The 26,997-nt window shown below is 40.6% G+C and overlaps 8 non-coding genes and 3 pseudogenes across 8 annotated transcripts; 7 read left to right on the top strand and 4 right to left on the bottom strand.

Moving 5' to 3' along the window:
• The first annotated feature begins 662 nt into the window (after positions 1 to 662).
• LOC134990710 (U1 spliceosomal RNA) lies at positions 663 to 826 on the top strand. Its single transcript, XR_010195396.1, has one exon. It is a non-coding gene; the product is annotated as a U1 spliceosomal RNA (small nuclear RNA).
• Positions 827 to 978: 152 nt separating this feature from the next.
• On the top strand, positions 979 to 1,141 carry LOC134990725 (U1 spliceosomal RNA). Its single transcript, XR_010195410.1, has one exon. It is a non-coding gene; the product is annotated as a U1 spliceosomal RNA (small nuclear RNA).
• Positions 1,142 to 1,814: 673 nt separating this feature from the next.
• On the top strand, positions 1,815 to 1,945 carry LOC134990734 (U1 spliceosomal RNA; annotated as a pseudogene).
• A 727-nt stretch (positions 1,946 to 2,672) lies between these two features.
• LOC134990727 (U1 spliceosomal RNA) lies at positions 2,673 to 2,807 on the bottom strand (annotated as a pseudogene).
• Positions 2,808 to 2,958: 151 nt separating this feature from the next.
• LOC134990708 (U1 spliceosomal RNA) lies at positions 2,959 to 3,122 on the bottom strand. The gene has a single exon (XR_010195394.1). It is a non-coding gene; the product is annotated as a U1 spliceosomal RNA (small nuclear RNA).
• A 673-nt stretch (positions 3,123 to 3,795) lies between these two features.
• Positions 3,796 to 3,958, bottom strand: LOC134990730 (U1 spliceosomal RNA). Its single transcript, XR_010195413.1, has one exon. It is a non-coding gene; the product is annotated as a U1 spliceosomal RNA (small nuclear RNA).
• A 152-nt stretch (positions 3,959 to 4,110) lies between these two features.
• LOC134990733 (U1 spliceosomal RNA) lies at positions 4,111 to 4,253 on the bottom strand (annotated as a pseudogene).
• Positions 4,254 to 8,128: 3,875 nt separating this feature from the next.
• Positions 8,129 to 8,202, top strand: TRNAS-ACU (transfer RNA serine (anticodon ACU)). The gene has a single exon. It is a non-coding gene; the product is annotated as a tRNA-Ser (tRNA).
• A 3,436-nt stretch (positions 8,203 to 11,638) lies between these two features.
• TRNAS-ACU (transfer RNA serine (anticodon ACU)) lies at positions 11,639 to 11,712 on the top strand. Its single transcript has one exon. It is a non-coding gene; the product is annotated as a tRNA-Ser (tRNA).
• A 3,955-nt stretch (positions 11,713 to 15,667) lies between these two features.
• TRNAS-ACU (transfer RNA serine (anticodon ACU)) lies at positions 15,668 to 15,741 on the top strand. The gene has a single exon. It is a non-coding gene; the product is annotated as a tRNA-Ser (tRNA).
• Positions 15,742 to 19,178: 3,437 nt separating this feature from the next.
• On the top strand, positions 19,179 to 19,252 carry TRNAY-AUA (transfer RNA tyrosine (anticodon AUA)). Its single transcript has one exon. It is a non-coding gene; the product is annotated as a tRNA-Tyr (tRNA).
• The last annotated feature ends 7,745 nt before the right edge of the window (positions 19,253 to 26,997 follow it).

The raw sequence follows: 26,997 nt of genomic DNA, 5'->3' as shown, positions 1-26,997 counted from the left end.
AGGTCTCTCTCCAGCCTAGTTTGCTGTCTGTTTCCACTTCTCTTTTCTTGAGCCGCTCCCTTCTATGCCCTTGCGCACTATCCTGACTTCTCCCGTCTGCTTACTTTGTGCCTTCCAATGCACAATGCAAACTACAGGTAGTGCTGCAGGGCCCACGCCCTTTTACTTGCCTTACAGAGTAGCTCTGGAGCTGTTACAGTGCCCAGCTGCTGCAAGAAATCAGCTTGAATGCTTCAGGGGCTGGGGCATAGCCAACATGAGCCCCACACACCGAAGGAGGGTGGAGGTGTTTAGTGCGAACTAGGGGTCATCCAAGTGCCGCAAAAGGCTGCCATGCCCTGCACGCCCCTTTTCTCTTTTCATATGCAGACGAGGGTTGAGGCCAACTTTGACCCACTGCTTGGATGACATCACCATATGCAAATCCATCTGCTGCAGGCCTTTCCCCAGGAATGCTTGCACAAGTTGTTGCATTTGGTTTGTTGTTTGGGGGTGCTTCAGTATTAGGCAACCTTCTGCCCTCCCATGTTCATCTGAAAATATGTGTTCTCCCTGGAGTTGTTGTCCCCAGATGAGAGTTCCCTTGTGCTGCCTCAGTTGAATCTCCTTTACTTGTCAGAGATGTGCCTGAGCAGCGGCCCTCCCCAGCCCTATCCCAAATCATACTTATTTTGCATAGGAGATACCATGGTCATGAAGATTGTTCTCCCAGGGTGAGGTTCAGTCATTGCTTTCTGGGTATGCTGACCCCTGTGATTTCCCCAAATGTGGGAAACTCGACTGCATTATTTGTGGTAGTGGGGGACTGTGTTTGTGCTTTCCTCTGGTCAGCTCTGGTAAAAGTCAGATTTCTTTGTCTCAGATCTTCCTCTAGCCTTGTTCTTCTTCCGAGACTTCCCTTGTGCTACCTCAATTGGATCTCCTTCACTTGACAGGGGGGTGCCCGAGCAGCGACCCTCCCCAGCTCTAGCTCCACTCCTACTTACCTGCCAGGTGAGATACTATGATCAGGAAGGTGCTTCTCCCAGGGCAAGGCTCACCCATTGCACTCTGGGTGTGCTGCTCCTGTGATTTCCCAAAATGTGGGACACTTGACTGCATAATTTGTGTTTCCTCTGGTCGGCTCTCGTATAATTCAGATCTCTTTGTATCAGGTCTCTCTCCAGCCTAGTTTGCTGTCTGTTTCCACTTCTCTTTTCTTGAGCCGTTCCCTTCTATGCCCTTGCGCATTATCCTGACTTCTCCCGTCTGCTTACTTTGTGCCTTCCAACGCACAATGCGAACTACAGGTAGTGCTGCAGGTCCCACAACCTTTTATTTACCTTACAGAGCAGCTCTGGAGCTGTTACAGTGCCCAGCTGCTGCAAGGAATCAGCTTGTATGCTTCAGGGGCTGGGGCATGGCCAACATGAGCCCTACACCGAAGGAGGGTGGGGGTGTTCAATGCGAACTAGGGGTCATCCAAGCGCCGCAAAAGGCCGCCATGCCCTGCATACCCCTTTTCTCTTTTCATATGCAGATGAGGGTTCCAGCCAACTTTGGCCCACTGCTTGGATGACATCACTGTATGCAAATCCGTCTTCTGCAGACCTTCCCCCAGGAATGCTTGTATACTAGTTGTTGCATTTGGTTTGTTGTTTGGGGGTGCTTCAGTATTAGGCAGCCTTCTGCCCTCCCATGTTCATCTGAAAATATGTGTTCTCCCTGCAGTTGTTGTCCCCAGATGAGAGTTCCCTTGTGCTGCCTCAGTTGAATCTCCTTTACTTGACAGAGATGTGCCTGAGCAGCGGCCCTCCCCAGCCCTATCCCAAATCATACTTATTTTTCATAGGAGATACCATGGTCATGAAGATTGATCTCCCAGGGTGAGGATCATTCATTGCATTCTGGGTATGCTGACCCCTATGATTTCCCCAAATGTGGGAAACTCGACTGCATTATTGACCATGGTATCTCCTATGCAAAATAAGTATGATTTGGGATAGGGCTGGGGAGGGCCGCTGCTCAGGCATATCTCTGTCAAGTAAAGGAGATTCAACTGAGGCAGCACAAGGGAACTCTCATCTGGGGACAACAACTGCAGGGAGAACACATATTTTCAGATGAACATGGGAGGGCAGAAGGCTGCCTAATACTGAAGCACCTTCAAACAACAAACCAAATGCAACAACTAGTGCAAGCATTCCTGGGGGAAGGCCTGCAGCAGATGGATTTGCATATGGTGATGTCATTCAAGCAGTGGGTCAAAGTTGGCTTCAACCCTCGTCTGCATATGAAAAGAGAAAAGGGGTGTGCAGGGCATGGCGGCCTTTTGCGGTGCTTGGATGACCCCTAGTTCGCAATAAACACCTCCACCCTCCTTCGGTGTGGGGCTCATGTTGGCTATGCCCCAGCCCCTGAAGCATTCAAGCTGATTTCTTGCAGCAACTGGAAACTGTAACAGCTCCAGAGCTGCTCTGTAAGGCAAGTAAAAGGGTGTGGGCCCTGCAGCACTACCTGTAGTTCGCATTGTGCGTTGGAAGGCACAAAGTAAGCAGACGGGAGAAGTCAGGATAGTGCGCAAGGGCATAGAAGGGAGCGGCTCAAGAAAAGAGAAGTGGAAACAGACAGCAAACTAGGCTGGAGAGAGACCTGAGACAAAGAGATCTGAATTATACGAGAGCCGACTAGGGGAAACACAAAATATGCAGTCAAGTGTCCCACATTTGGGGAAATCGCAGGAGCAGCACACCCAGAGTGCAATGGGTGAGCCTTGCCCTGGGAGAAGCACCTTCATGATCATAGTATCTCACCTGGCAGGTAAGTAGGAGTTGGGCTAGAGCTGGGGAGGGTCGCTGCTCGGGCACCCCCCTGTCAAGTGAAGGAGATCCAACTGAGGCAGCACAAGGGAACTCTCAAAGAGGAACAAGGCTAGAGGAAGATCTGAGACAAAGAAATTTGACTTTTACCAGAGCTGACCAGAGGAAAGCACAAACACAGTCCCCCACTACCACAAATAATACAGTCAAGTTTCCCACATTTGGGGAAATCACAGGGGTCAGCATACCCAGAATGCAATGAATGAACCTCACCCTGGGAGAACAATCTTCATGACCATGGTATCTCCTATGCAAAATAAGTATGATTGGGATAGGGCTGGGGAGGGCCGCTGCTCAGGCACATCTCTGTCAAGTAAAGGAGATTCAACTGAGGCAGCACAAGGGAACTCTCATCTGGGGACAACAACTGCAGGGAGAACACATATTTTCAAATGAACATGGGAGGGCAGAAGGCTGCCTAATACTGAAGCACCCCCAAACAACAAACCAAATGCAACAACTAGTACAAGCATTCCTGGGGGAAGGTCTGCAGAAGACGGATTTGCATACAGTGATGTCATCCAAACAGTGGGCCAAAGTTGGCTGGAACCCTCATCTGCATATGAAAAGAGAATAGGGGTATGCAGGGCATGGCGGCCTTTTGCGGCGCTTGGATGACCCTTAGTTTGCATTAAACACCCCCACCCTCCTTCGGTGTGGGGCTCATATTGGCAATGCCCCAGCCCCAGAAGCATTCAAGCTGATTTCTTGCAGCAGCTTGGCACTGTAACAGCTCCAGAGCTGCTCTGTAAGGCAAGTAAAAGGGTGTGGGCCCTGCAGCACTGCCTGTAATTTGCATTGTGCATTGGAAGGCCCAAAGTAAGCAGACAGGAGGAGAAGTCAGGATAGTGCACAAGGGTATAGAAGGGAGGGGCTCAAAAAAAAAGAAGTGGAAACAGACAGCAAACTAGGCTGGAGAGAGACCTGAGACAAAGAGATCTGAATTATATGAAAGCCGACCAGTGGAAATACAAATTATGCAGTCAAGTTTCCCACATTTGGGGAAATCACAGGGGCAGCACACCCAGAGTGCAATGGGTGAGCCTTGCCCTGGAAGAAGCACCTTCCTTATCATAGTATCTCACCTGGCAGGTAAGTAGGAGTTGGGCTAGAGCTGGGGAGGGTCGCTGCTCGGGCACTTCCCTGTCAAGTGAAGGAGATCCAACTGAGGCAGCACAAGGGAACTCTCGAAAGAGGAACAAGGCTAGAGGAAGATCTGAGACAAAGAAATCTGACTTTTACCAGAGCTGACCAGAGGAAAGCACAAACACAGTCCCCCACTACCACAAATAATGCAGTCGAGTTTCCCACATTTGGGGAAATCACAGGGGTCAGCATACCCAGAATGCAATGAATGAACCTCACCCTGGGAGAACAATACTGTCAATATACTATTAAACAAATTAAAATGGTAAAAGTTATTGTACTGTAAGTAAAAATAAAAGAGCCAACATATCAATCCCAGTTTTGGATTACTTTAATTAACAAAAAAAAATGCATATAGCAGAGGATAGTTTCAATCTGCCTACCTCTGGGTTATGTGCCCAGCATGCTTCCATTGCTGTACTCTGCTGCACATGTAAGTGCAATAGATCCTGAAGCACTCACTCGTCATGGGAAAGTACCAATGTGTTTCTTCGTTGGTTGATGGAAGAAACATCTTACAAAAACTCTCCTGATTATTGACTTTTTAAAGTTTTTCTAGGAAACGTTTTAGATGAATGCTTATTAGCTTTTGTCAGTATGGACTTTTGCAAAGTGGCTCTGTGGCGCAAGCAGTTAGTGTGTATGGCTATTAACCAAAAGGGTGGTTGGTTCAATCCCACCCAGGGACGTAATTGACCTTGTTATCAGATTTTGGTGATTTTTAAGTAGACAAGTCAAAATTTCAAACCCCCTCTTATGGTGTAGGGTACCTGGCCTTCTCTGATGTAATCAGAGTTAGATTTGATTCAGTGATTTTATAAAAACAGCTAGGAAGCACAATTTAGCAGTGGGTTGCAGAGAAAAAGAAATATGCTGGCAAAAAAAATCCAATTGAGTGATTAAACAGCTCTTCATTTTCTGGCTTTATTTTTATGCTAACAAATTTGTTCTCTGAAAAGTGTCCACAAAGCCAAGTCTCTGATTAACACCTTTGTAAGGATGGTTTTTCACCTATTACTAAATTAAACTTGCTTCATTGGAAAGGCAGCAAGATGCATCCTCATTTCAATGTCTACTGAAATAATACAGGTTGACACCAGGAAACATTAACGCCACTGCATCCTTGCTGCTTTCTCATGTGGAAGTCTGTTTAATGTGAAAACAAGGTGATATCTAATTAGCACACAGGTAAGGAATTAAGAAAATCTTTATTTAAGGGTGAAAATGTTTCTCACAAAATCGTTGCCCCAATGCATCATTGAAATTCAAGCTGGAAAGATGATTTTAATATATCACTTGTACATTTTGTATTGCTCTTCTGGTGACAATGTAGTTTGTTTTTGTCAATTACCATTTTAATAATAGGGTAAAGAAAATTAAGTGGATTTTTTAAAGAAAACAATACTGTCAATATACTATTAAAACAAATTAAAATGGTAAAAGTTATTGTACTTTAAGTAAAAATAAAAGAGCCAAAATATCAATCCCAGTTTTGGATTACTTTAATTAACAAAAAAAAAATGCATATAGCAGAGGATAGTTTCAATCTGCCTACCGCTGGGATATGGGCCCAGCATGCTTCCATTGCTGTACTCTGCTGCACATGTAAGTGCAAGAGATCATGAAGCACTCACTCATCATGGGAAAGTACCAATGTGTTTCTTCGTTGGTTGATGGAAGAAACATCTTACAAAAACTCTCCAGATTATTGACTTTTTAAAGTTTTTCTAGGAAACGTTTTAGATGAATGCTTATTAGCCTTTGTCAGTATGGACTTTTGCAAAGTATCTCTGTGGCGCAATTAGTTAGTGTGCACGGCTATTAACCAAAAGGTTGGTGGTTCAATCCCACCCAGGGACGTAATTGACCTTGTTATCAGATTTTGGTGATCTTTAAGTAGACAAGTCAAAATTTCAAACCCCCTGTTCTGGTGTAGGGTACCTGGCCTTCTCTGATGTAATCAGAGTTAGATTTGATTCAGTGATTTTATAAAAACAGCTAGGAAGCACAATTTAGCAGTGGGTTGCAGAGAAAAAGAAATATGCTGGCAAAAAAAATCCAATTGAGTGATTAAACAGCTCTTCATTTTCTGGCTTTATTTTTATGCTGACAAATTTGTTCTCTGAAAAGTGTCCACAAAGCCAAGTCTCTGATTAACACCTTTGTAAGGATGGTTTTTAACCTATTACTAAATTAAACTTGCTTAATTGGAAAGGCAGCAAGATGCATCCTCATTTCAATGTCTACTGAAATAATACAGGTTGACACCAGGAAACATTAACGCCACTGCATCCTTGCTGCTTTCTCATGTGGAAGTCTGTTTAATGTGAAAACAAGGTGATATCTAATTAGCACACAGGTAAGGAATTAAGAAAATCTTTATTTAAGGGTGAAAATGTTTCTCACAAAATCGTTGCCCCAATGCATCATTGAAATTCAAGCTGGAAAGATGATTTTAATATATCACTTGTACATTTTGTATTGCTCTTCTGGTGACAATGTAGTTTGTTTTTGTCAATTACCATTTTAATAATAGGGTAAAGAAAATTAAGTGGATTTTTGAAAGAAAACAATACTGTCAATATACTATTAAAACAAATTAAAATGGTAAAAGTTATTGTACTGTAAGTAAAAATAAAAGAGCCAACATATCAATCCCAGTTTTGGATTACTTTAATTAACAAAAAAAATGCATATAGCAGAGGATAGTTTCAATCTGCCTACCTCTGGGTTATGTGCCCAGCATGCTTCCATTGCTGTACTCTGCTGCACATGTAAGTGCAATAGATCCTGAAGCACTCACTCATCATGGGAAAGTACCAATGTGTTTCTTCGTTGGTTGATGGAAGAAACATCTTACAAAAACTCTCCAGATTATTGACTTTTTAAAGTTTTTCTAGGAAACGTTTTAGATGAATGCTTATTAGCCTTTGTCAGGAAGTACTTTTGCAAAGTGTCTCTGTGGCGCAATCAGTTAGTGTGTATGGCTATTAACCAAAAGGTTGGTGGGTCAATCCCACCCAAGGATGTAATTGACCTTGTTATCAGATTTTGGTGATCTTTAAGTAGACAAGTCAAAATTTCAAACCCCCTCTTATGGTGTAGGGTACCTGGCCTTCTCTGATGTAATCAGAGTTAGATTTGATTCAGTGATTTTATAAAAACAGCTAGGAAGCACAATTTAGCAGTGGGTTGCAGAGAAAAAGAAATATGCTGGCAAAAAAATCCAATTGAGTGATTAAACAGCTCTTCATTTTCTGGCTTTATTTTTATGCTAACAAATTTGTTCTCTGAAAAGTGTCCACAAAGCCAAGTCTCTGATTAACACCTTTGTAAGGATGGTTTTTCACCTATTACTAAATTAAACTTGCTTCATTGGAAAGGCAGCAAGATGCATCCTCATTTCAATGTCTACTGAAATAATACAGGTTGACACCAGGAAACATTAACGCCACTGCATCCTTGCTGCTTTCTCATGTGGAAGTCTGTTTAATGTGAAAACAAGGTGATATCTAATTAGCACACAGGTAAGGAATTAAGAAAATCTTTATTTAAGGGTGAAAATGTTTCTCACAAAATCGTTGCCCCAATGCATCATTGAAATTCAAGCTGGAAAGATGATTTTAATATATCACTTGTACATTTTGTATTGCTCTTCTGGTGACAATGTAGTTTGTTTTTGTCAATTACCATTTTAATAATAGGGTAAAGAAAATTAAGTGGATTTTTAAAAGAAAACAATACTTTCAATATACTATTAAAACAAATTAAAATGGTAAAAGTTATTGTACTTTAAGTAAAAATAAAAGAGCAAAAATATCAATCCCAGTTTTGATTACTTAAATCAACAAAAAAAAATGCATATAGCAAAGGATAGTTTCAATCTGCCTACCTCTGGGTTATGGGCCCAGCATGCTTCCATTGCAGTACTCTGCTGCACATGTAAGTGCAAGAGATCCTGAAGCACTCACTCATCATGGGAAAGTACCAATGTGTTTCTTCGTTGGTTGATGGAAGAAACATCTTACAAAAACTCTCCAGATTATTGACTTTTTAAAGTTTTTCTAGGAAACGTTCTAGATGTATGCTTATTAGCCTTTGTCAGTATGTACTTTTTACAAAGTGTCTCTGTGGCGCAATCGGTTAGTGTGTCTGGCTACTAACCGAAAGGTTGGTGGTTCAATCCCACCCAGGGACGTAATTGACCTTGTTATCAGATTTTGGTGATCTTTAAGTAGACAAGTCAAAATTTCAAACCCCCTGTTATGGTGTAGGGTACCTGGCCTTCTCTGATGTAATCAGAGTTAGATTTGATTCAGTGATTTTATAAAAATAGATAGGAAGCACAATTTAGCAGTGGGTTGCAGAGAAAAAGAAATATGCTGGCAAAAAAAATCCAATTGAGTGATTAAACAGCTCTTCATTTTCTGGCTTTATTTTTATGCTAACAAATTTGTTCTCTGAAAAGTGTCCACAAAGCCAAGTCTCTGATTAACACCTTTGTAGGGATGGTTTTTCACCTATTACTAAATTAAACTTGCTTCATTGGAAAGGCAGCAAGATGCATCCTCATTTCAATTTCTACTGAAATAATACAGGTTGACACCAGGAAACATTAACGCCACTGCATCCTTGCTGCTTTCTCATGTGGAAGTCTGTTTAATGTGAAAACAAGGTGATATCTAATTAGCACACAGGTAAGGAATTAAGAAAATCTTTATTTAAGGGTGAAGATGTTTCTCACAAAATCGTTGCCCCAATGCATCATTGAAATTCAAGCTGGAAAGATGATTTTAATATATCACTTGTACATTTTGTATTGCTCTTCTGGTGACAATGTAGTTTGTTTTTGTCAATTACCCTTTTAATAATAGGGTAAAGAAAATTAAGTGTATTTTTTAAAGAAAACTATACTGTCAATATACTATTAAAACAAATTAAAATGGCAAAAGTTATTGTACTTTAAGTAAAAATAAAAGAGCAAAAATATCAATCCCAGTTTTGATTACTTAAATTAACAAAAAAAAATGCATATAGCAAAGGATAGTTTCAATCTGCCTACCTCTGGGTTATGGGCTCAGCATGCTTCCATTGCAGTACTCTGCTGCACATGTAAGTGCAAGAGATCCTGAAGCACTCACTCATCATGGGAAAGTACCAATGTGTTTCTTCATTGGTTGATGGAAGAAACATCTTACAAAAACTCTCCAGATTATTGACTTTTTAAAGTTTTTCTAGGAAACGTTCTAGATGTATGCTTATTAGACTTTGTCAGTATGTACTTTTTGCAAAGTGTCTCTGTGGCGAAATCGGTTAGTGTGTCCGGCTACTAACCAAAAGGTTGGTGGTTCAATCCCAACCAGGGACGTAATTGACCTTGTTATCAGATTTTGGTGATCTTTAAGTAGACAAGTCAAAATTTCAAACCCCCTGTTATGGTGTAGGGTACCTTGCCTTCTCTGATGTAATCAGAGTTAGATTTGATTCAGTGATTTTATAAAAACAGCTAGGAAGCACAATTTAGCAGTGGGTTGCAGAGAAAAAGAAATATGCTGGCAAAAAAAATCCAATTGAGTGATTTAAACAGCTCTTCATTTTCTGGCTTTATTTTTATGCTAACAAATTTGTTCTTTGAAAAGTGTCCACAAAGCCAAGTCTCTGATTAACACCTTTGTAGGGATGGTTTTTCACCTATTATTAAATTAAACTTGCTTCATTGGAAAGGCAGCAAGATGCATCCTCATTTCAATGTCTACTGAAATAATACAGGTTGACACCAGGAAACATTAACGCCACTGTATCCTTGCTGCTTTCTCATGTGGAAGTCTGTTTAATGTGAAAAAAAGGTGATATCTAATTAGCACACAGGTAAGGAATTAAGAAAATCTTTATTTAAGGGTGAAGATGTTTCTCACAAAATCGTTGCCCCAATGCATCATTGAAATTCAAGCTGGAAAGATGATTTTAATATATCACTTGTACATTTTGTATTGCTCTTCTGGTGACAATGTAGTTTGTTTTTGTCAATTACCATTTTAATAATAGGGTAAAGAAAATTAAGTGGATTTTTGAAAGAAAACAATACTGTCAATATACTATTAAAACAAATTAAAATGGTAAAAGTTATTGTACTTTAAGTAAAAATAAAAGAGCCAAAATATCAATCCCAGTTTTGGATTACTTTAATTAACAAAAAAAAATGCATATAGCAGAGGATAGTTTCAATCTGCCTACCGCTGGGTTATGGGCCCAGCATGCTTCCATTGCAGTACTCTGCTGCACATGTAAGTGCAAGAGAACCTGAAGCACTCCCTCATCATGGAAAAGTACCAATGTGTTTCTTCGTTGGTTGATGGAAGAAACATCTTACAAAAACTCTCCAGATTATTGACTTTTTAAAGTTTTTCTAGGAAACGTTTTAGATGAATGCTTATTAGCCTTTGTCAGTAAGTACTTTTGCAAAGTGTCTCTGTGGCGCAATCAGTTAGTGTGTATGGCTATTAACCAAAAGGTTGGTGATTCAATCCCACCCAAGGATGTAATTGACCTTGTTATCAGATTTTGGTGATCTTTAAGTAGACAAGTCAAAATTTCAAACCCCCTCTTATGGTGTAGGGTACCTGGCCTTCTCTGATGTAATCAGAGTTAGATTTGATTCAGTGATTTTATAAAAACAGCTAGGAAGCACAATTTAGCAGTGGGTTGCAGAGAAAAAGAAATATGCTGGCAAAAAAATCCAATTGAGTGATTAAACAGCTCTTCATTTTCTGGCTTTATTTTTATGCTAACAAATTTGTTCTCTGAAAAGTGTCCACAAAGCCAAGTCTCTGATTAACACCTTTGTAAGGATGGTTTTTCACCTATTACTAAATTAAACTTGCTTCATTGGAAAGGCAGCAAGATGCATCCTCATTTCAATGTCTACTGAAATAATACAGGTTGACACCAGGAAACATTAACGCCACTGCATCCTTGCTGCTTTCTCATGTGGAAGTCTGTTTAATGTGAAAACAAGGTGATATCTAATTAGCACACAGGTAAGGAATTAAGAAAATCTTTATTTAAGGGTGAAAATGTTTCTCACAAAATCGTTGCCCCAATGCATCATTGAAATTCAAGCTGGAAAGATGATTTTAATATATCACTTGTACATTTTGTATTGCTCTTCTGGTGACAATGTAGTTTGTTTTTGTCAATTACCATTTTAATAATAGGGTAAAGAAAATTAAGTGGATTTTTAAAAGAAAACAATACTTTCAATATACTATTAAAACAAATTAAAATGGTAAAAGTTATTGTACTTTAAGTAAAAATAAAAGAGCAAAAATATCAATCCCAGTTTTGATTACTTAAATCAACAAAAAAAAATGCATATAGCAAAGGATAGTTTCAATCTGCCTACCTCTGGGTTATGGGCCCAGCATGCTTCCATTGCAGTACTCTGCTGCACATGTAAGTGCAAGAGATCCTGAAGCACTCACTCATCATGGGAAAGTACCAATGTGTTTCTTCGTTGGTTGATGGAAGAAACATCTTACAAAAACTCTCCAGATTATTGACTTTTTAAAGTTTTTCTAGGAAACGTTCTAGATGTATGCTTATTAGCCTTTGTCAGTATGTACTTTTTACAAAGTGTCTCTGTGGCGCAATTGGTTAGTGTGTCTGGCTACTAACCGAAAGGTTGGTGGTTCAATCCCACCCAGGGACGTAATTGACTTTGTTATCAGATTTTGGTGATCTTTAAGTAGACAAGTCAAAATTTCAAACCCCCTGTTATGGTGTAGGGTACCTGGCCTTCTCTGATGTAATCAGAGTTAGATTTGATTCAGTGATTTTATAAAAACAGATAGGAAGCACAATTTAGCAGTGGGTTGCAGAGAAAAAGAAATATGCTGGCAAAAAAAATCCAATTGAGTGATTAAACAGCTCTTCATTTTCTGGCTTTATTTTTATGCTAACAAATTTGTTCTCTGAAAAGTGTCCACAAAGCCAAGTCTCTGATTAACACCTTTGTAGGGATGGTTTTTCACCTATTACTAAATTAAACTTGCTTCATTGGAAAGGCAGCAAGATGCATCCTCATTTCAATTTCTACTGAAATAATACAGGTTGACACCAGGAAACATTAACGCCACTGCATCCTTGCTGCTTTCTCATGTGGAAGTCTGTTTAATGTGAAAACAAGGGCCCTCATTCCGAGTTGTTCGCTCTGTATTTTTCATCGCATCGCAGTGAAAATCCGCTTAGTACGCATGCGCAATGTTCGCACTGCGACTGCGCCAAGTAACTTTACTATGAAGAAAGTATTTTTACTCACGGCTTTTTCTTCGCTCCGGCGATCGTAATGTGATTGACAGGAAATGGGTGTTACTGGGCGGAAACACGGCGTTTCAGGGGCGTGTGGCTGAAAACGCTACCGTTTCCGGAAAAAACGCAGGAGTGGCCAGAGAAACGGTGGGAGTGCCTGGGCGAACGCTGGGTGTGTTTGTGACGTCAACCAGGAACGACAAGCACTGAAATGATCGCACAGGCAGAGTAAGTCTGGAGCTACTCTGAAACTGCTAAGTAGTTAGTAATCGCATTATTGCGAATACATCGGTCGCAATTTTAAGAAGCTAAGATTCACTCCCAGTAGGCGGCGGCTTAGCGTGTGTAACTCTGCTAAATTCGCCTTGCGACCGATCAACTCGGAATGAGGGCCAAGGTGATATCTAATTAGCACACAGGTAAGGAATTAAGAAAATCTTTATTTAAGGGTGAAAATGTTTCTCACAAAATCGTTGCCCCAATGCATCATTGAAATTCAAGCTGGAAAGATGATTTTAATATATCACTTGTACATTTTGTATTGCTCTTCTGGTGACAATGTAGTTTGTTTTTGTCAATTACCCTTTTAATAATAGGGTAAAGAAAATTAAGTGTATTTTTTAAAGAAAACTATACTGTCAATATACTATTAAAACAAATTAAAATGGTAAAAGTTATTGTACTTTAAGTAAAAATAAAAGAGCAAAAATATCAATCCCAGTTTTGATTACTTAAATTAACAAAAAAAAATGCATATAGCAAAGGATAGTTTCAATCTGCCTACCTCTGGGTTATGGGCTCAGCATGCTTCCATTGCAGTACTCTGCTGCACATGTAAGTGCAAGAGATCCTGAAGCACTCACTCATCATGGGAAAGTACCAATGTATTTCTTCATTGGTTGATGGAAGAAACATCTTACAAAAACTCTCCAGATTATTGACTTTTTAAAGTTTTTCTAGGAAACGTTCTAGATGTATGCTTATTAGACTTTGTCAGTATTTACTTTTTGCAAAGTGTCTCTGTGGCGCAATCGGTTAGTGTGTCCGGCTACTAACCAAAAGGTTGGTGGTTCAATCCCAACCAGGGACGTAATTGACCTTGTTATCAGATTTTGGTGATCTTTAAGTAGACAAGTCAAAATTTCAAACCCCCTGTTATGGTGTAGGGTACCTTGCCTTCTCTGATGTAATCAGAGTTAGATTTGATTCAGTGATTTTATAAAAACAGCTAGGAAGCACAATTTAGCAGTGGGTTGCAGAGAAAAAGAAATATGCTGGCAAAAAAAATCCAATTGAGTGATTTAAACAGCTCTTCATTTTCTGGCTTTATTTTAATGCTAACAAATTTGTTCTTTGAAAAGTGTCCACAAAGCCAAGTCTCTGATTAACACCTTTGTAGGGATGGTTTTTCACCTATTACTAAATTAAACTTGCTTCATTGGAAAGGCAGCAAGATGCATCCTCATTTCAATGTCTACTGAAATAATACAGGTTGACACCAGGAAACATTAACGCCACTGTATCCTTGCTGCTTTCTCATGTGGAAGTCTGTTTAATGTGAAAAAAAGGTGATATCTAATTAGCACACAGGTAAGGAATTAAGAAAATCTTTATTTAAGGGTGAAGATGTTTCTCACAAAATCGTTGCCCCAATGCATCATTGAAATTCAAGCTGGAAAGATGATTTTAATATATCACTTGTACATTTTGTATTGCTCTTCTGGTGACAATGTAGTTTGTTTTTGTCAATTACCATTTTAATAATAGGGTAAAGAAAATTAAGTGGATTTTTGAAAGAAAACAATACTGTCAATATACTATTAAAACAAATTAAAATGGTAAAAGTTATTGTACTTTAAGTAAAAATAAAAGAGCCAAAATATCAATCCCAGTTTTGGATTACTTTAATTAACAAAAAAAAATGCATATAGCAGAGGATAGTTTCAATCTGCCTACCGCTGGGTTATGGGCCCAGCATGCTTCCATTGCAGTACTCTGCTGCACATGTAAGTGCAAGAGAACCTGAAGCACTCCCTCATCATGGAAAAGTACCAATGTGTTTCTTCGTTGGTTGATGGAAGAAACATCTTACAAAAACTCTCCAGATTATTGACTTTTTAAAGTTTTTCTAGGAAACGTTTTAGATGAATGCTTATTAGCCTTTGTCAGTAAGTACTTTTGCAAAGTGTCTCTGTGGCGCAATCAGTTAGTGTGTATGGCTATTAACCAAAAGGTTGGTGGTTCAATCCCACCCAAAGATGTAATTGACCTTGTTATCAGATTTTGGTGATCTTTAAGTAGACAAGTCAAAATTTCAAACCCCCTCTTATGGTGTAGGGTACCTGGCCTTCTCTGATGTAATCAGAGTTAGATTTGATTCAGTGATTTTATAAAAACAGCTAGGAAGCACAATTTAGCAGTGGGTTGCAGAGAAAAAGAAATATGCTGGCAAAAAAATCCAATTGAGTGATTAAACAGCTCTTCATTTTCTGGCTTTATTTTTATGCTAACAAATTTGTTCTCTGAAAAGTGTCCACAAAGCCAAGTCTCTGATTAACACCTTTGTAAGGATGGTTTTTCACCTATTACTAAATTAAACTTGCTTCATTGGAAAGGCAGCAAGATGCATCCTCATTTCAATGTCTACTGAAATAATACAGGTTGACACCAGGAAACATTAACGCCACTGCATCCTTGCTGCTTTCTCATGTGGAAGTCTGTTTAATGTGAAAACAAGGTGATATCTAATTAGCACACAGGTAAGGAATTAAGAAAATCTTTATTTAAGGGTGAAAATGTTTCTCACAAAATCGTTGCCCCAATGCATCATTGAAATTCAAGCTGGAAAGATGATTTTAATATATCACTTGTACATTTTGTATTGCTCTTCTGGTGACAATGTAGTTTGTTTTTGTCAATTACCATTTTAATAATAGGGTAAAGAAAATTAAGTGGATTTTTAAAAGAAAACAATACTTTCAATATACTATTAAAACAAATTAAAATGGTAAAAGTTATTGTACTTTAAGTAAAAATAAAAGAGCAAAAATATCAATCCCAGTTTTGATTACTTAAATCAACAAAAAAAAATGCATATAGCAAAGGATAGTTTCAATCTGCCTACCTCTGGGTTATGGGCCCAGCATGCTTCCATTGCAGTACTCTGCTGCACATGTAAGTGCAAGAGATCCTGAAGCACTCACTCATCATGGGAAAGTACCAATGTGTTTCTTCGTTGGTTGATGGAAGAAACATCTTACAAAAACTCTCCAGATTATTGACTTTTTAAAGTTTTTCTAGGAAACGTTCTAGATGTATGCTTATTAGCCTTTGTCAGTATGTACTTTTTACAAAGTGTCTCTGTGGCGCAATCGGTTAGTGTGTCTGGCTACTAACCGAAAGGTTGGTGGTTCAATCCCACCCAGGGACGTAATTGACTTTGTTATCAGATTTTGGTGATCTTTAAGTAGACAAGTCAAAATTTCAAACCCCCTGTTATGGTGTAGGGTACCTGGCCTTCTCTGATGTAATCAGAGTTAGATTTGATTCAGTGATTTTATAAAAACAGATAGGAAGCACAATTTAGCAGTGGGTTGCAGAGAAAAAGAAATATGCTGGCAAAAAAAATCCAATTGAGTGATTAAACAGCTCTTCATTTTCTGGCTTTATTTTTATGCTAACAAATTTGTTCTCTGAAAAGTGTCCACAAAGCCAAGTCTCTGATTAACACCTTTGTAGGGATGGTTTTTCACCTATTACTAAATTAAACTTGCTTCATTGGAAAGGCAGCAAGATGCATCCTCATTTCAATTTCTACTGAAATAATACAGGTTGACACCAGGAAACATTAACGCCACTGCATCCTTGCTGCTTTCTCATGTGGAAGTCTGTTTAATGTGAAAACAAGGTGATATCTAATTAGCACACAGGTAAGGAATTAAGAAAATCTTTATTTAAGGGTGAAAATGTTTCTCACAAAATCGTTGCCCCAATGCATCATTGAAATTCAAGCTGGAAAGATGATTTTAATATATCACTTGTACATTTTGTATTGCTCTTCTGGTGACAATGTAGTTTGTTTTTGTCAATTACCCTTTTAATAATAGGGTAAAGAAAATTAAGTGTATTTTTTAAAGAAAACTATACTGTCAATATACTATTAAAACAAATTAAAATGGTAAAAGTTATTGTACTTTAAGTAAAAATAAAAGAGCAAAAATATCAATCCCAGTTTTGATTACTTAAATTAACAAAAAAAAATGCATATAGCAAAGGATAGTTTCAATCTGCCTACCTCTGGGTTATGGGCTCAGCATGCTTCCATTGCAGTACTCTGCTGCACATGTAAGTGCAAGAGATCCTGAAGCACTCACTCATCATGGGAAAGTACCAATGTATTTCTTCATTGGTTGATGGAAGAAACATCTTACAAAAACTCTCCAGATTATTGACTTTTTAAAGTTTTTCTAGGAAACGTTCTAGATGTATGCTTATTAGACTTTGTCAGTATTTACTTTTTGCAAAGTGTCTCTGTGGCGCAATCGGTTAGTGTGTCCGGCTACTAACCAAAAGGTTGGTGGTTCAATCCCAACCAGGGACGTAATTGACCTTGTTATCAGATTTTGGTGATCTTTAAGTAGACAAGTCAAAATTTCAAACCCCCTGTTATGGTGTAGGGTACCTTGCCTTCTCTGATGTAATCAGAGTTAGATTTGATTCAGTGATTTTATAAAAACAGCTAGGAAGCACAATTTAGCAGTGGGTTGCAGAGAAAAAGAAATATGCTGGCAAAAAAAATCCAATTGAGTGATTTAAACAGCTCTTCATTTTCTGGCTTTATTTTAATGCTAACAAATTTGTTCTTTGAAAAGTGTCCACAAAGCCAAGTCTCTGATTAACACCTTTGTAGGGATGGTTTTTCACCTATTACTAAATTAAACTTGCTTCATTGGAAAGGCAGCAAGATGCATCCTCATTTCAATGTCTACTGAAATAATACAGGTTGACACCAGGAAACATTAACGCCACTGTATCCTTGCTGCTTTCTCATGTGGAAGTCTGTTTAATGTGAAAAAAAGGTGATATCTAATTAGCACACAGGTAAGGAATTAAGAAAATCTTTATTTAAGGGTGAAGATGTTTCTCACAAAATCGTTGCCCCAATGCATCATTGAAATTCAAGCTGGAAAGATGATTTTAATATATCACTTGTACATTTTGTATTGCTCTTCTGGTGACAATGTAGTTTGTTTTTGTCAATTACCATTTTAATAATAGGGTAAAGAAAATTAAGTGGATTTTTGAAAGAAAACAATACTGTCAATATACTATTAAAACAAATTAAAATGGTAAAAGTTATTGTACTTTAAGTAAAAATAAAAGAGCCAAAATATCAATCCCAGTTTTGGATTACTTTAATTAACAAAAAAAAATGCATATAGCAGAGGATAGTTTCAATCTGCCTACCGCTGGGTTATGGGCCCAGCATGCTTCCATTGCTGTACTATGCTGCACATGAAAGTGCAAGAGATCCTGAAGCACTTACTCATCATGGGAAAGTACCAATGTGTTTCTTCGTTGGTTGATGGAAGAAACATCTTACAAAAACTCTCCAGATTATTGACTTTTTAAAGTTTTTCTAGGAAACATTTTAGATGAATGCTTATTAGCCTTTGTCAGTATCAACTTTTGCAAAGTGTCTCTGTGGCGCAATCAGTTAGTGTGCACGGCTATTAACCAAAAGGTTGGTGGTTCAATCCCACCCAGGGACGTAATTGACCTTGTTATCAGATTTTGGTGATCTTTAAGAAGACAAGTCAAAATTTCAAACCCCCTGTTATGGTGTAGGGTACCTGGCCTTCTCTGATGTAATCAGAGTTAGATTTGATTCAGTGATTTTATAAAAACAGCTAGGAAGCACAATTTAGCTGTGGGTTGCAGAGAAAAAGAAATATGCTGGCAAAAAAAATCCAATTGAGTGATTAAACAGCTCTTAATTTTCTGGCTTTATTTTTATGCTAACAAATTTGTTCTCTGAAAAGTGTCCACAAAGCCAAGTCTCTGATTAACACCTTTGCAAGGATGGTTTTTAACCTATTACTAAATTAAACTTGCTTCATTGGAAAGGCAGCAAGATGCATCCTCATTTCAATGTCTACTGAAATAATACAGGTTGACACCAGGAAACATTAACGCCACTGCATCCTTGCTGCTTTCTCATGTGGAAGTCTGTTTAATGTGAAAACAAGGTGATATCTAATTAGCACACAGGTAAGGAATTAAGAAAATCTTTATTTAAGGGTGAAAATGTTTCTCACAAAATCGTTGCCCCAATGCATCATTGAAATTCAAGCTGGAAAGATGATTTTAATATATCACTTGTACATTTTGTATTGCTCTTCTGGTGACAATGTAGTTTGTTTTTGTCAATTACCATTTTAATAATAGGGTAAAGAAAATTAAGTGGATTTTTGAAAGAAAACAATACTGTCAATATACTATTAAAACAAATTAAAATGGTAAAAGTTATTGTACTGTAAGTAAAAATAAAAGAGCCAACATATCAATCCCAGTTTTGGATTACTTTAATTAACAAAAAAAAATGCATATAGCAGAGGATAGTTTCAATCTGCCTACCTCTGGGTTATGTGCCCAGCATGCTTCCATTGCTGTACTCTGCTGCACATGTAAGTGCAATAGATCCTGAAGCACTCACTCATCATGGGAAAGTACCAATGTGTTTCTTCGTTGGTTGATGGAAGAAACATCTTACAAAAACTCTCCAGATTATTGACTTTTTAAAGTTTTTCTAGGAAACGTTTTAGATGAATGCTTATTAGCCTTTGTCAGTATGGACTTTTGCAAAGTGTCTCTGTGGCGCAATCGGTTAGTGTGTACGGCTATAAACCAAAAGGTTGGTGGTTCAATCCCACCCAGGGACGTAATTGACCTTGTTATCAGATTTTGGTGATCTTTAAGTAGACAAGTCAAAATTTCAAACCCCCTCTTATGGTGTAGGGTACCTGGCCTTCTCTGATGTAATCAGAGTTAGATTTGATTCAGTGATTTTATAAAAACAGCTAGGAAGCACAATTTAGCAGTGGGTTGCAGAGAAAAAGAAATATGCTGGCAAAAAAATCCAATTGAGTGATTAAACAGCTCTTCATTTTCTGGTTTTACTTTTATGCTAACAAAGTTGTTCTCTGAAAAGTGTCCACAAAGCCAAGTCTCTGATTAACACCTTTGTAGGGATGGTTTTTTCACCTATTACTAAATTAAACTTGCTTCATTGGAAAGGCAGCAAGAAACACTAGACTAATTGGAGGTGCGCCCTAAAGCAAATTACAATGTTAGGATTAGGGGGTTCGGAAAGACCTCTAGTGTATACTGTCACGATCCGGGTATCTGGACGCCATAACTTACCTTTCAGATGCCTCCTAAGGCTGGCTCAGCGCTCCAGGACCGGATCCCATCTGTTATTCTGATGTCCCCATTCCTGCCTCCTCTCCTGTCACTCTGAGACGCTGTCACAGCGGCGCCATGTTACATCTTGAATGGCATCTCCCGCGGCCTCCGCCGCCGTCCCTGAGTTTCTGCATGCAGGATGTCAGAGTGGCGCTTATGTCAGCCGCGGCCTCCGCTGTTGCCCGCGTGGTTCAAATGTGCACTCATCAGTCTGGCGTCTCCTGTTTACTGTGGCCGGCGCCGCCATTGCTGTTAAAGTTCCCACATGGATTATCAAACCAATCTTCCCTCCAAGTGTCTGTATGGGCGCAGCCATGTTGGATTCTGTCACCTGTTCATTTCCACCAATCCGCTGTTTCCATTGTAATCTGCATAATTGCCTAGCCAATCCCTTCCTTGCTGCAGGTATAAGTATTCTGTGCCTGAGCAAGGAAGGCGTCAGTGATTTGGTTGTCAAACCTAGTTCCAGTTTGTCTCTCTCCCGTGGTTGTTTTCCAGGTTCCAGTTACCATCTCCAAACCTCCACTAAAGAGACCCGCTCTAGTCTACCACCTGCGGTGCAGCCTGACTCTCCAGTCCTCTGGGACTCATCTGTTTCCAGTTACAGATTTACCTGCTTCCAGCCTAGCTTCCAGCAGAGATCAGCTCTTCTTAAAGTGCCGGTATCATTTCCGCAGATTACCACTCACCACCGGCACTATTATTTCACCGCTCTCAAACTCCATATATCAATCATATTTCATCGCTCTCAAGCTTCATTTATTATTTGGCTGGTTCCATCCAGCAATCCACTCCGTGCTTACATCAGTCTGGTTTCAGCCAGTACCCACAGCAGCCATTTTATCCACAGCAGCCCAGCTTTTCCTGGAACACCAGCTAGTATGATCCTGGGCTATCTCCATTGCTACAGTCGGGCCTGGTAAGGACTTTCCAACTAGAAGATAATAAGAACTGTCTCATACTACCAGAGCCCTGTGGTCCTTGTCCTCCTGTAGTACCCAGGAACTGTATTATTTCTCTGCTGATTTTATGTTTCTCTTTTATTACTGCTGTGATGCATGGAGTTTGTCAAAATAAACATCATTGACTTTTATCCTGGTTGTCGTGGGCACGCCTTCGGGCAATTCTTCTACATTTAACTTACATGTCCAGGGGTCTGATACAACCTCCCAGGTTCCACTACACCTCAGCCCCTACAACTGAGGCTGCCTCCAGTCAGCTCAGGCCCTCAGTTGTGACATATACACTGTATATACATTTTAAGATAGGAAGGTACAAATTACATATTCACATTGCATCTATGGGCTGGATTCAAATGTCCCTTTCCTCCCTCAATCGTGCCCGTCAGCAGCTATTCTATTCTATATAAGGAGCCACGAGTCGCCGCCATTTTCACTTGTGCATTGGAGATGATAGGGAGAGGACGTGCAGCGTTTTCTCAGTTTCTGTGTTCAGTGTGCTGCAAATATCTGTGCTCAGTGTGCTTGCAAATATCTGTGCTCAGTGTGCTGAAAATATCTACGTTCTCTGCCTGAAAAATGCTCCATATCTGTGCTGCATTGTATTATATAGTATGAGGACAGGGCAGAATTTTGCTGACCACCAGTATATAATATATAGCAGTACGGTACAGTAGGCCACTGCTCTACCTACCTCTGTGTCGTCAAGTATACTATCCATCCATACCTGTGGTGTATTTTAGTAGTTGTGCACAGTAAATATAGTAGGAGGACAGGGCAGAATTTTGCTGACCACCAGTATATAATATATAGCAATACGGTACAGTAGGCCACTGCTCTACCTACCTCTGTGTCGTCAAGTATACTATCCATCCATACCTGTGGTGTATTTTAGTAGTTGTGCGCACTATATATAGTAGGAGGACAGTGCAAAATTTTGCTGACCACCAGACTTCTACTTAAGTCCAATGGTATAGGATGTGCAAAGCTGTTTGGCTGTGCATTTATTGATCTAAGCATGCATTTTTATCAAAGCGTGATAAAATTGACACATAACGCAGCGTTCAATCAGCGTTAATTTATCTTCAGCTGATATCGATTGTGAATTGACGTTTCTTCTCTTCTTGTCACCTACAGGTAATTACAATTGACTACAACCACCAATCTATTCTGCTGCACTATATCTATATATGCAAAGCTAATTCTGCTGGGTAATTACAATTGACTACAACCACCAATCTATTCTGCTGCACTATATCTATATATGCAAAGCTAATTCTGCTGGGTAATGCAAATTGAAACATTATTGCATAGTATGTGATTTTGAAGTACTTTTTTAAAGTTTTGAATGATATAGACCCAGTTTAATCTTTGTGGAATGCCTGGTTGTTGTTTTTAAGGTAATTTATTGCCTGGCATTTGAGGGGGTGGGGTGTGGTTACAGATTTCAATTATTGGTTTCACTTGTAATAGTCTTCTACTAAAGTCCAATGGTGTAGGCTGTGCAAAGCCATTTGGCTGTGCATTTATTGATCTAAGCGTGCATTTTTATAAAAGCGTGATAAAATTGACACATAACAGCAGTGTTCAATTAGCGTTCAATCGAAGTGAAAAAGAAGGAAAACAGAAGCACACCAATCTAACAAAACAAAGAAAACTGAAGAACTAATAACAAATGTGAGTCACTTACTCCTCAGATCACTCACCTCCTGATTGTTGCATCTGATTACATAGCACAGAACTACCTTACTTGGACATTTCATAAACCATCCATTTCACCTACAAATGCCTGTATCTGTATTATTGTAATTTTGTTTTTTAAGCACAGCTGCACCAATGCAATTTTACCTGCAAACACTTAAAACATCTAACATAATTACCATTGCTTCTTAAACCTCTCACAATCCTTTCATTTCTTACACTCCAAATACATTTCTGCACCCACTTTATCTACGCTTTTGACTCATTTCATACTAAATTGAGCCTACACTGCTTTTCTCACCTGCATTTCTACAATTCTTCTGCTCGGATTCCCTTACAGTCTCATCTCCTACTTCCACTTTCCCTCAACCTATTTACCTTCTTAACACTATGTGAATGCTTTCTTATACTCCCCACATCACTCAGTGTCTACCTAATAATGTATCTTTATCCTTCCCCCCCTAGTCTCCTCCACCTCCTCCTCTGTCTCCCCTCCATCCCTCTGTTTCCTTCCCCCACCTTTCCTGTTACCCCACTTTCATTCACCTCTGCCCCATGGTCCTGCTACCCCACAACTCAGCCCTGCTCCCTCTCTCCCTTCCCTGTCACCTCCCCACACCCCCATCCACATCACACTGACCTCCCTCCCTGCCCACCTCCTGCAGTTTCCCCTCCTATCTCAGGCACCCGTACCATCACTACTCTCTCATCCCTGCCCTCAAAGTTAATCCCACCTCATCGCTACAGCAACCCTGAAAATCTAATTCACATCTCTCCCACAAACTCATACCCCCTATCCTGTGCCCTCTGGAATGCCAGATCCGTTTGTAACAAACTGGTCCCCACTCATGACCTTTTCATTTCCAACTCCCTACACCTACTAGCCATTACTGAAACTTGGATTACGCCCTCTGACACTACTTCTGCTGCTGCTCTCTCTGCTGGGGGCCTTACATTCACACACACCCCCCGACCTGGGGGTCGCCATGGGGGTGGTGTTGGGGTCCTTTTACCTTCTAGTTACTCCTACCAACTCATACCACCAGAACCATCCCTTATATTATCTACATTTGAGGTCCACTCCATATGTCTCTTCCAACCAGTCCATCTTAGAGTAGCTGTCATTTACCGGCCCCCTGGCACTGCTTCCAAATTCATCGACAACTTTGCTTCCTGGCTTCCTCACTTCCTCTCTTCTGACATTCCCACCATTATCCTAGGCGATTTCAACATCCCTATTGACATCCCCACACAATCCCCTGCCTCTAAACTCCTTAACCTCACCTCTTCACTTGGTCTCTCCCAGTGGACCTCCTCACCCTCCCATGTGAATGGGAGCTCACTGGATCTGGTCTTCACTCACCGCTGTGATATTTCTGATTTTTCCAACTCCCCATTTCCCCTCTCTGACCACCACCTGCTCTCCTTTAACCTATCTCTCTCGACTTCCCCATCTCAACCTCCTAAGGCTACCATCACTAAGCGTAACATTGAAGCTATTGACACCACATTCCTTTCCTCCCTGTTTGACTCACTTCTCTCTCCTATTCTCTCTCTCTCTCTCATGCCCTGAACAAGCCACTTCCACATACAATGCTTCCCTTACTTCTGCTCTTGACTCTGTTGCTCCACCAACCACTGTTCACCCTCGCAAATTAACACCTCAACCCTGGCACACCAAATGCACCAGATATCTGCAAAAATGCTCACGTACTGCTGAGCGACACTGGAGGAAATCACGCTCTAAGGCAGACTTCCTCCATTTCAAACTTATGCTCTCATCCTTCAGTGCTGCCCTTTCTCTTGCTAAACAGTCATACTTCAAGAACCTCATCTCCTCCCAGTCTTCCAACCCCCGGCGCCTCTTTGCCACTCTCAACTCACTCCTCTGCCCACCTCCACCTCGTCTCCCTTCCTCACTCTCTGCTCTTGACTTTGCCACTTACTTCACATCCAAAATTGACTCCATACGTCAGGACATCACATCACACCAGATTATCAGTAACCAGCCTTCTCCCATCCCTTACCAACCCTCCCCATCCCTCGCACCAACTCTGTCATCTTTCTCCCATGCATCTGGAGAGGAAGTCATGGCCCTCATTCGTTCCTGTCCCCTCACCACCTCCCCACTTGACCCTATCCCCTCCCGCCTCCTCTGCCACATCTCTTCTTCTGCTTGTTCCCATCTTTCCCACCTTCTCAATCTCTCCCTCTCATCAGGCACTGTCCCCTCTGCCTTCAAGCACGCTCTCATCTCTCCTATTCTTAAAAAAACCTACCCTTGATTCAAACACTCTCTCCAACTACCGACCCATCTCTCTTCTCCCTTTTGCCTCCAAACTCCTTGAGCGTATTGTCTACAACCGCCTTACTTCCTTTCTTTCCTCACACTCACTGCTTGACCCATTCCAGTCTGGCTTCCATACTCTCCACTCCACTGAAACTGCCCTTACAAAGTATGCAATGACCTCCATGCTGCTAAATCTAAGGGACACTACTCTCTACTTATTCTACTTGATCTCTCTGCTGCTTTTGACACTGTGGACCATCCTCTCCTACTGCAAATCCTTCACTCCATTGGTCTGCGTAACACTGCCCTCTCTTGGTTGTCGTCCTACCTTTCTGACCATTCATTCTCTGTCTCCTCTCATGACTCCACCTCCCCCTCACTTCCACTAACTGTAGGGGTACCCCAAGGTTCTGTCCTTGGTCCTCTTCTCTCTCTATACGTCCTCACTAGGTAAGCTCATTAGTTCTTTTGGTTTCCAATATCATCTCTATGCTGATGACACTCAAATCTATCTTTCCTCTCCAGACCTCTCCCCTACTCTCCTCACTCGTATCTCCAACTGTCTCTCTACTATCTCTTCCTGGATGTCCCAGCGCTTTCTTAAACTTAACATGTCTAAGACCGAGCTGATCATCTTCCCTCCCTCCCGCATAACCTCACCTCCTACAATCTCATTATCTATTGATGGCACTACTATCTCCTCTACCCCCCAAGTGCGCTGTCTTGGAGTAATCCTTGACTCCTCCCTCTCCTTCAAACCACACATTCAGCACCTCTCACAAACCTGCCGTTTTCATCTAAAAAATATTTCCAGGATCAGACCCTTTCTGACCCAGGATGCTACTAAGACTCTTATCCACTCACTGGTCATCTCCAGACTAGACTACTGTAATCTCCTCCTGACTGGCATTCCTGACAAATACCTCTCTCCACTCCAATCTATCCTCAATGCTGCTGCCCGGCTCATTTTCCTCACCAAATGCACTACGTCCACCTCTCCTCTCTTACTAGTCCTTCACTGGCTCCCCTTCCCTTTCAGAATCCATTTCAAGCTTCTCACACTTGCTTACAAAACCCTCACCCACTCCTCTCCCATCTACATCTCTGATCTTATCTCGCTTTACACTCCCACCCGTCCTCTTCGCTCTGCTAATGCACGCCGACTCTCCTGCCTACGGATTACTTCCTCCCACTCCTACCTCCAAGATTTTTCACGTGCTGCACCACTTCTCTGGAATTCCCTACCTCTCCCCCTCAGACTCTCCACCTCTCTACAAAACTTCAAATGGGCTCTCAAGACCCACTTCTTCACCAAACCCAGCCAAATCTCATCCTAAACCTCTGTTCCACGCTCTCTATGTACCCCATCTGTCTCACCCCTGTCTGTCTACCCCTCCCCTTTAGAATGTAAGCTCTCATGAGCAGGGCCCTCTTCCCTCATGTGCTTACTCTTTTCTTACTTTAATAATCTTCAGCTGCACCAAATCCAGCAGTCTTCTGCCACCTGATACTTATTCCAGTGTCATCTGCTGATGTAGCTATGTTTATTTACCCTGTACGTGTCCTATATTGTCATCAACTGTAAGTTGCTGTTTTCCTGTTTGATTATTTGTTTATGTACTCTGTAATTTGGTGCTGCGGAACCCTTGTTGCGCCATATAAATAAAGGATAATAATAATAAATAATATAATATATAGCAGTACGGTACAGTAGGCCACTGCTCTACCTACCTCTGTGTCGTCAAGTATACTATCCATCCATACCTGTGGTGCATTTTAGAAAAAAAAACATATCTCGGCAGAGCAATCTATATATCCATCATTTTTCAGACAGCAACAGTGGGTATTGTAATAGTCACCCAATCCATCACTTTTATAGGGTTACATGCATCCACATGCTACAGCCTGTCTCAATAATTTTACTGTCACGGTGTGTGTGTTTGTGTTTTTATTTGGGTATTTTTTGTTGTTGTAGAACTACAGGTACCAGCGAGCCCGTTATTTCCCCGCCTGCTGGTACTTGAGGTTCTCCAAGTACCAGCAAGTGGGGGAGGCTTGCTGGGCCTTGTAGTTCCACAACAAAAAAACAATATTCTTTTTTTACACATATGGCTATCAGCCCGGCACCCACCACCCAGGGGTGCTGGGGACAGCCTCGGGCTTCACCCCTGGCCCTTGGGTGCCTCGAGGGGAGGAACCTCTTGATTTAAGGGATCCCCACTCCTCCAGGGAACCCCGGCCAGGGGTGACTAGTTGGAGGGGTAATGCCAGG

The sequence above is a fragment of the Pseudophryne corroboree genome, unplaced genomic scaffold (assembly GCF_028390025.1).
Source record: "Pseudophryne corroboree isolate aPseCor3 unplaced genomic scaffold, aPseCor3.hap2 scaffold_1188, whole genome shotgun sequence".
NCBI classification, from domain to species: Eukaryota; Metazoa; Chordata; class Amphibia; order Anura; family Myobatrachidae; genus Pseudophryne; species Pseudophryne corroboree.
This window is presented reverse-complemented; position numbering and strand designations above follow the sequence as displayed.